Consider the following 9,119-nt stretch of genomic DNA (forward strand, 5'->3'; position numbering starts at 1 on the left):
GCTCTCCCCCTGGGGGTCACCAGCCGGCATTGCTTAGTTGATGGCACCCTGAGGAGGCCGACTCTGTGGGAGTGAACCAGGCGATGGGAGGTTGATAATGGCAGCAGGGGGTCTTGCAAGTACCCCGGGCCTAAGCCATGTAGGGCTTTAAAAGTGATTACCAGCACCTTGAATCACACCTGGAGGACAACCGGAAGCCAGTGCAGCTCGCGCAGGAGTGGTGTAACATGGGAGTATCGAGGAACTCCCATAAGTACCCGCATGGCCACATTTTGCACCAGCCGAAGCCTACGGGTGCACTTCAAGGGCAACCCCATGTACAGAGTGTTGCAGCAATCCAGGCGAGAAGTGACAAGGGCGCGGGTGACCATGCATAGGGCATCTCGGTCCAAAAAGGGGCGCAACTGGCGCACCAGGCGAACCTGTGCGAAGGCCCCCCTGGTCACAGCAGTTAGATGATCCTCCAAGTTAAGCCGTGAATCCAGGAGGACACCCAAGTTGCGAGCCCTTTCAGAGGGGGGCAATACCTCCCCCCCATCAAAAGAGGTGGAACATGTTGGACAATAGGAGATGCCGGTATCCACAGCCACTCGGTCTTGGAGGGGTTCAGCCTGAGCCTGTTCCTTCCCATCCAGACCTGCACCACCTCCAGGCACCGGGACATCATGTCAAGGGCATCGCTGGGTTGGTTTGGGGTGGAGATGAACAACTGCATATTGGTGATACCTCACCCCAAAGCCACGGATGATCTCACCCAGAGGCTTCATATAAAGTTGCAAAAGGTACTCACATGACCTCAGGACACTGCATCCATCATAAATAAGGAGCCTTGGTGGATCAGTGGGCTAATGCCTACTTAAGTAACACCAGCTGCAGGGCAATTAGTGCAGGCTCGCATCCCACCAGGCTCAAGGTTGACTCAGCCTTCCATCCTTCCGAGGTAGGTAAAATGAGGACCCAGACTGTTGGGGGCAATAAGCTGACTTTGTAATAATGCCACTTGGGGGGGGGGCGAAAGCCCTAATAAGCAGGCATATACATAGAATGAAGGCTATTGCTAAGCACATTGGTTTGTGCTTAAATTGTAAGCCGCCCTGAGTCTTCAGAGAAGGGCGGGATATAAATGGGATTAAATATATAAATAATAAATAATAAACCTTTATTGTCAAAGTACAATATGTGTACATTGAGATTAGCTGAGCCTCCCCCCGTGCTCTCTCCCCCCAACACACAGTGACAACAAACCCTCCATCCCACCACACTATGTGAACCAACTACACCCCACACCGGCCTCCCAAGTCAATTCTGCATAAGATTATGTCCCATTTAAAAGCCTAACAGCCCACGGATAAAAGCTATTTTTCAGCCTGTTGGTACGGCTGGCTATATTCCTATATCTCCTACCGGATGGTAGGAAAGTAAAGAGATACCGTCCAGGGTGTGAGTCATCCCTGAGAATCTTCCTCACTCTTCCAAGGCAACGAGCCCTAGCGATGTCATCCAGTGGTCTCAGGGAACAGCCCACAATGTCTTGTGCTGTGCTCACTACCCTCTGTAATACTTTCCTATCTGCGGCTGTCAGACCAGCATACCAAACCACAATACCATACAAGAGGACGCTCTCTATAGTAGACCGGTAAAAGAGGGTCATTAGCTGTTGTTCTACCCTGTTCTTCCGCAAGACCCTAAGAAAGTGAAGCCTCTGTTGGGCCTTTCTATATATATATATGAATCAGTGAATTTTGATCACATGTCCATGGGGATGCTGCAGCAGTCATAAGTGTAAAACATAGTCACAAGTCACTTTTTTCAATTTATTTTTTATTTATTTTATTTTATTTAATTTATATACCGCCCTTCTCCCGAAGGACTCAGGGCAGTGTACAGGGCACTGCAATAAAATACAATATACAAAAATTAAAAAAATATTAAATACTACAGCCCTATTCAATAAATTAATACAAAACTATAAAATACCCCTAAACCCATCAGGTCCCGTCGGAAGGAGCGAAGGTCGGGAGCCATCCGGAAATCAACCGGTAGACAGTTCCAAAGGTCTGGCGCACCCCTGGGGGCCACCAGTCGACACTCTTTGACCGACGGCACCGTAAGGAGGCCCTCTCTGTGGGAGCGCACTGGACGAAGGGAAGTTGATGCCGGCAGCAGGTGCTCCCGTAAGTAACCCGGATGATGTTGTAACTTCGAACGGCCACCAAATGAACTGTTGTAAGTCAAGAACTACCTGTACAATCATCATACATCTCTCTCCCTATCAAAGACTTGATTATGCTGGCACAGCATCTCCAGCTACAACAGAAATTCCTCACACCCAGAATACCATGGTCTGCCAGCAAAGCACATTTAATTAAAATTAATGAAATCTGACAGAATGGAATGACCTTAGTGGTAAAGAGATCCTTTACTCCATTTAGAAATGAAACATTTGGGATATCATTAATAATGGGCGGTCTTAACAGCAGCAGCAAATTGAAATGGAAGGATAATTGGTGCAATTTGTAAAGCAGTGACAATTTAATTATTTGGAGTTCTAGTTAGGCCATGACAAGCAGAGAAAAGAGGACTGAAGCTTAATATCAAATTGCATAAATCTCTCCAAACACCTAAAAAGTTCTACTTCCCTTCTGATTGTCAGGGAAGGCCTCTGTCTCTTGGATCTGCTTCGTTATTCCTTGAGACTGATTTATTCCCAAATGTAAATTCTGGCTCTACCAGTTAATTGGCATGAAGCTTGACAAGATGTTAAATGAGCTTAAGGCCTGTATTAATTAATATACTTGGGAGACCAGAAACAGACTCAGGAAAATGAATGAGGAATGAATTACTTTCAAAGAATTTATTATACTTGCTCTAATAATCTATTGCAAGTTTAATCTCTTTAAATAAAGTAAAATCCACGATGTTACCCTGTACGTGAGTTCAGAATAGCCCCCTAGTTATTAACTATACTAATATAGTCCATGATAACATAGCCAATTAAATTGTACAGATTGTAAAGTTATGTAATTTATTACTGAGTTTCAATTATTTTGTAATAATGCCGCTGGGGGGGGGGGCGAAAGCCCTAATAAGCAGGCATATACATAGAATGAAGGCTATTGCTAAGCACATTGGTTTGTGCTTAAATTGTAAGCCGCCCTGAGTCTTCGGAGAAGGGCGGGATATAAATGGGATTAAAATAAATAATTCAGTCATATTCTTTATCTTGTGTACCACCTTGAATCCAATTGCGGGACAGGTGAAACATAAATACAGGTCATCCTCAACTTGCGACCATAACTGAATTTTCATTGCTAAGCAAGAGAATTGTTAAATGAGTTTTGCCCCATCTTATGAACTTTCTTGTGACAGTTGTTAAGTGAATCAGCAATTGTAAAATTACTAACGTGGTTGTTAAGTGAATCTGGCTTCCCCATTAACTTTGTTTGTCAGAAGGTCGCAAAAGGACCCTGGAATCACATTAATCATCATGGATACCTGTCAGTTGCCAAGCATCCAAATTTTGATCATATGACCACAGGGATGCTGCAACAGTTGTAAATGTGAAAAACAATCATAAGTCACTTTTTTGTAACTTCGAATTTTCACTAAATGAATGGTTGTAGGTCAAGGACTATTTGTATCTTAAATTTTTTTAAAAAATAAGTAACTAATTGGATCGGGACACCTTTTTCTAAGAAACAAAATGCAGCCCAAAGTTGCTGTATCAGTGAGATGGGTGGCATAGAATAAAAATAAATAAAAAATAAAAAATAAAAATGGCAGACTCCCCCGTTTTATATATGGAAAGCTGACAAGATAGACAGCGGAATTGTCAACACTGCTAACATCGAATATTTTTGCTTGACAAGAGATGAAGAAGCAGCTATTTCATATGTTAAACTTGTGTATTGCTTTAAGAGATAGGGTTAAGGCTGGGAGGAAGGAAGAGGAAGATTGTACCTCAAGGCCATATGAAACTAAAGAAGATAAGAACTTGGCAGGTTGTCTAGCGGAAGGGAAACTGATTATTTAAATTAATTAGAGAATATGATTAATGACAAAATTAGAAAGGTAGAGAATTGTGTTTAATATATTGTGCAAGAGGGCAGAGATTTCAGATTCCAGCTTCCTTCAAGCAAGCATTTGCTGGTGTATTAGGCTAAATAAAGGACTTTTAAGGTAAACAATGCCTCAGTCACTTGAAAAGCCCATACATCAGAAACTTGACAGATATCTTACTACCGTGTGTCCCCTGAAAGTAAGACCTACCCCGAAAATAAGTCCTAGCTTGATTTTGGGGTGGGACTAATATAAGCCCTACCCAAAAAATAAGCCTGGTTTTGGGGTGAGGTGCACATCTTAAATCAAGCTTGGTGGGGGGTGGAGGTTACCATTGTAGCCAGGCCTCCCATGGATTGACACTTGCCTCACCGGCCCACTTCTTCCGTGGCTGAAGAAGCAGCTTCATTCTGCAGCTGAGAACGGAGCTACGGAGCTCAGTTCTTGGCTGCACAGGCCTTCTGGAAAGGCCTCTGACTGGGCAATGCAGGCCCAAGTTCCATTCTCAGCTGCAGAATGAATCTGCTCCTTCAGCCACAGAAGAAGTGGGCCAGCTGGATGGGGCACCCCCTCCTGAAAATAAGACCTGGTGCCTCCTTTGGAGACAAAAATAAATAAATAAGACAGGGTCTTATTTTTGGGAAAACATAGTACTGGTCCATAGTTAGACTATTGTCACATAGTTCACACAGTACACTATGTACACAGTGTGAACTATGTGACAATAGTCTAACTATGGACCATCAGGAGTGATGTGACAGAGAGCTGATCTTCCAATGTATGCTGCAGTTTTCTTCATCCCACAGCATCTGCTGTCTGAGCAGATACCTTATTGTCCATCCTAATTCTGATTTATAATTCAGACTATATTGTATTCTAATATCTGCCACTGGAAAGATTAAAGGAATCTAACAACCACTCCTTAATCATCTTAACCATCATAACTTTAAGCAGAAAGTTTAAAGAGAAAGTATTCTAATTCTCAGCTGGAGTACTGGTTATTTTAATTGTTTGAATGAGTTTTGATTGTTTATATATCATTTTAGACTGTTGCTTATTTTGAGTTTCTTTTTTTGTACAAGTTTTATTATTTTTTAAATTTTACATTCAGGTATTTATGAAGCAATACAGTGGCTGGGTAGTCAAAAGTAAACAATAGCAAATAATAAATTATTTGTAAATAGCTCAAGTTACATCAACAAAGATTCCCTCTCCAATTCCCTTAGTTATAACATAATCAATCAAATTAATACTTTTCTAATTGTGCAATAATCAATTAGAAGAATTTTCAATATATTTTCATTTATACATATCCATGTACTGTTTTTAAGTTTTACCTAATTGCAATAAAATATTCCAGAATAGCCTATAATATATAAAAGAAAACTTAAATTTTCAGGTAACCCACATTTCCCTATTCCATTAAAAAGTAATTATCCTGTCTACAGTATGTACATTGTTCATTTGAATACATTCTTATTTTTTGCAAGTATATTCTGTTTATCATCTTAATACTACAGCAATTATTAAAAAAAATATTTTTGTTATATCCTTCCAAATTCTATAATATAAATCAATTCTAATAGCTAACTTTCCTTTCCCTTAGACATCTAAAAGTTGAATATAAAATCAATTTATATCTATATCATTAGAACAAATATATTCTATATATCATCTTAATAGTTCATCAATTATTAAAATAATGTCTTTTATTATATCATTACGAATTCTATAACATAGTTCAGAGTTATGTTCTAATAGCTTAATTTTGTTTTCCCTTAAAAATCTAAACCCTAAGTATAAAATCAGTTGATATTTTTTAAAGAGTTCCCTTAGGCCATTAAAAGAAATTTTAAGCTCTATCATTACAAATCCCAACAAAAAGACAAATCCAATTTTTTAAGTCTAACTCTCGCCTTCTTTTAGTGCCAATCAGGCTTCCATATCAGTGCCTTTAGATTTTCAAATGTGTCTCCATTTCTTCCTACACATATTGTTTGAATCCAAGGAGACCATCCAAATGTCAGTTTTGCAAAGAAAGTGTCACCTTTGTAATCATTGAAGTGTTGCTTTAATGGCTCAATTCTCGATGTTTGGTGTGATATAGTTGTCATTAGTTCAGTCTGACCTTTTTCTTCTTCTGATTCCATCTGGCTTAGGTAAGAGGTAATAACTGGTGTTATGGTTATTATTTGATTGGCTGGGTTCTCAACATACTGTATTTGAACACCTTTAATATCTTCCATCTTAGTGTTGCTTTCTTTGGCTACTATTGTTTTTTTGAGTTCTAGATTTTATAGTTAAAGTTGAGGTTTGGGCTTCAAGTTTCTCAATAAATTGTGTTTGTTGTTCTTTAGAGTCTCCTATTTTAATGTTAGTTTCCACTTCTTCTGTTTGTTTTTGGATTGTCAATTCATTATTTAAAGTCAAAGTTTGATTTGGTAGCTTTAAGCTGTCAGATTTATCTTGCAGTCTGGCTTTGATCTGCTCAGTCATTCCCAAGATTGTTTCAAGTATCAGTTTATAGTTAAGTGGTGGAATATAATCCTCCATTTCTTTGATGTTTACAAATAGGTCTTCCGTGGAGGCTGTTTTAATAAGAGTCAATGATTGTCCACCTCCAGTATTCCTAAAGATTGTTTTCAGTGCCAGGTGTTCCCAATTCTTATCTTTGAAGATAATGTCAAGGACAGCTCTGTTATTCAGTCAGCTCTCACAATAAAAAAAGGTTTACTTGCTATACCAGGTTTCGCCACAAGATGTCACCAATAGCATATATAAGATGTAAAATCTTTTTTCCAGACTAATATGAGGCTTTTATCCAATTAGTCCTTTTTTTCTTTTTCCCTTCTTTCACAGCTTAAGCAGAAAATAGGGTAGTAGATCCCCACAAAAATAAGAGCTTTTAAATAGGTACAAATAAGGTTGCTTAATTTTTTAGCTAAGACATTTGATTTCTTTTAAGGCTTTAAGGCTTTAAAGTTTGTTCCCCAAGTATGCAGTCACCGGTCTTTCAAAAGAGGGGGAGAAAATTTTCAAAAAGGTCCCACAGGAAAGTAGTTGGGGAATAAGAAAGGTAAGGTCTCACCCAGGACCTCCAAATTCCTTCACTGTGCTTGATGGTGCTTTTGGCTTTTGGCACGGAACGGCTTAATGATCAGCCATCTTAATGGCCAATCTCTTCTTCTTCGGGCCAAAGGAGCTGCTCCGGATTGAGCGGAGGACTGCCGCCCTTCCACGATCACAGGGAGAGCCTCCTTACAGTGGTTGCCTCTCCAGGGAGACTTTTGACCCTTTTCAGTGTGCTCCAAGAAAGAAAGATTGGACAGCAGGGAGAGGGCTCTTCCTGCACGTCTGCAAGCATCGCATGCGCAAACCGGAAGCCTCACATAGTTTGAGTTTCTGATGGCTATAAACTTCAATGAAAATAATTTTCTTCATTTAATCAAAGAAATTTCTAAAATTAATTCCAGAAACAAGATAATTTGCTTCATCTTTGTATTTTTTCATGGTTTTCTTTTGTACCAATTCTAGTTTCATACATAAGATGATTTTTTAAAAAAACATATCCAGTGTTCTTTCTTGCAGAAACCTAGGACATGCAATGGATATAGAAAAATCTACACACCTGTGTTAAAATACCAGGTTTTTGAGATATATATAAAAAATCACACTACTTCAGAATTTTTTCCACGTTTAATATAGCACATAAGCTGTACAATTCCATTGAAAAACAAACTGAAACCTTTTATTTATTTATTTATTTTATTATATTTATATACCGCCCTTTCCCGATGGACTCAGGGAAGTTTACAGGGTGATTAAAACAAAAAATACAAAAGTTAAAAACAATTAAAAATTATATCAATCCCTGAACAAATAAAAACCCCAGTTAAAATTAAAATTCTCAGCCTGGGCCAGAGAGCTCGAAGAGCCAGGTCTTCAGGTCCCGGCGGAATGAACGGAGGTCGGGGGCAGTCCTAAGCTCCACTGGCAGCTGGTTCCAAAGGGCAGGCGCACCCACTGAGAAGGCCCTCCCCCTGGGTGTTACCCGCCGGCAATCTTTTACCGGCGGCACCCTGAGAAGACCCTCCCTGTGGGAGCGCACTGGACGAAGGGAGCTTGATGCCAGCAGCAGGTGTTCCCTCAGATATCCTGGACCCTCGCCATTTAGGGCTTTATAGGTCATCACCAGCACCAGCAGAGTTGTCAAACTGCCAGCCAGCGGGTCGGATGCATCATGCCGAAACCGCACCCACCCTGTTGCCAGCAATAGAAAAAAAGTCACAATACATTGCGACACATCAAGTGACGTTGCAAGTTTGACACCCCTGTTTTAGAGGAAAAAATAATTTTTAAAATAGAACAACAACAACAACAATAATAATAATAACAACAACAACAACAACAACAACAACAACAACAACAACAATAATAATAATAATAATAATAATAATAATAATAATAATAATAATAATAATAATAATAATAATAATTTAAAGGTGATTGTTTACTAGGACTCCAAGATCCTTCTTGCAGATACTATTATTGAGCCATATACCACCATATATGATAACTCCATAATATAATTGGCTATATGGTGATCTTTATCAATGGAATTTATTGATGTATCAAAAAGAGATGAGGGTATAGCTTAGAAATTATTAAAAATGCAATGGTATTTATTTTCAGGATCAGTTCAAGGTGCTAATATTAGTCTATATAAAACTACACAGATCATTTTTATTTACGTACTGTGGCTTGCAATAGTTTACCAATGTCAGGCTGATTATTTTTTTTCCTACAAATGTGTATCCCTGGAAGATATCAATCCTCTGTTTAGAAAGATTATCACTGAGGTATTTATTCATTTATTATTTAAATCTATACAATTTTTAAAAATAAAAACTAAAGAAAATCTGTATATGTTTTGTACACAATATTTTGTATACAATGTTCTCTACCAAAGTGATATACAGTATAACATTTTATTATATCTTGATCTGAAACAAAATTACCTCACAGTAAGCTTTCATGTGGCATATTAGATTCTTTCAAAT

At 38.9% G+C, this 9,119-nt stretch overlaps 1 long non-coding RNA gene across 1 annotated transcript in view; it reads left to right on the top strand.

Annotated features, from left to right (window-relative positions):
- LOC310635867 overlaps positions 1-8,123 on the top strand; it is a 156,467-nt gene extending 148,344 nt beyond the window's left edge. Inside the window, exon 3 of the long non-coding RNA XR_014491545.1 lies at positions 8,091-8,123. This is a non-coding gene — a long non-coding RNA (uncharacterized lncRNA). The remainder of the gene's footprint in view (positions 1-8,090) is intronic.
- The last annotated feature ends 996 nt before the right edge of the window (positions 8,124-9,119 follow it).

This window comes from Vipera ursinii (assembly GCF_947247035.1).
Source record: "Vipera ursinii genome assembly, chromosome: 2".
NCBI classification, from domain to species: domain Eukaryota; kingdom Metazoa; phylum Chordata; class Lepidosauria; order Squamata; family Viperidae; genus Vipera; species Vipera ursinii.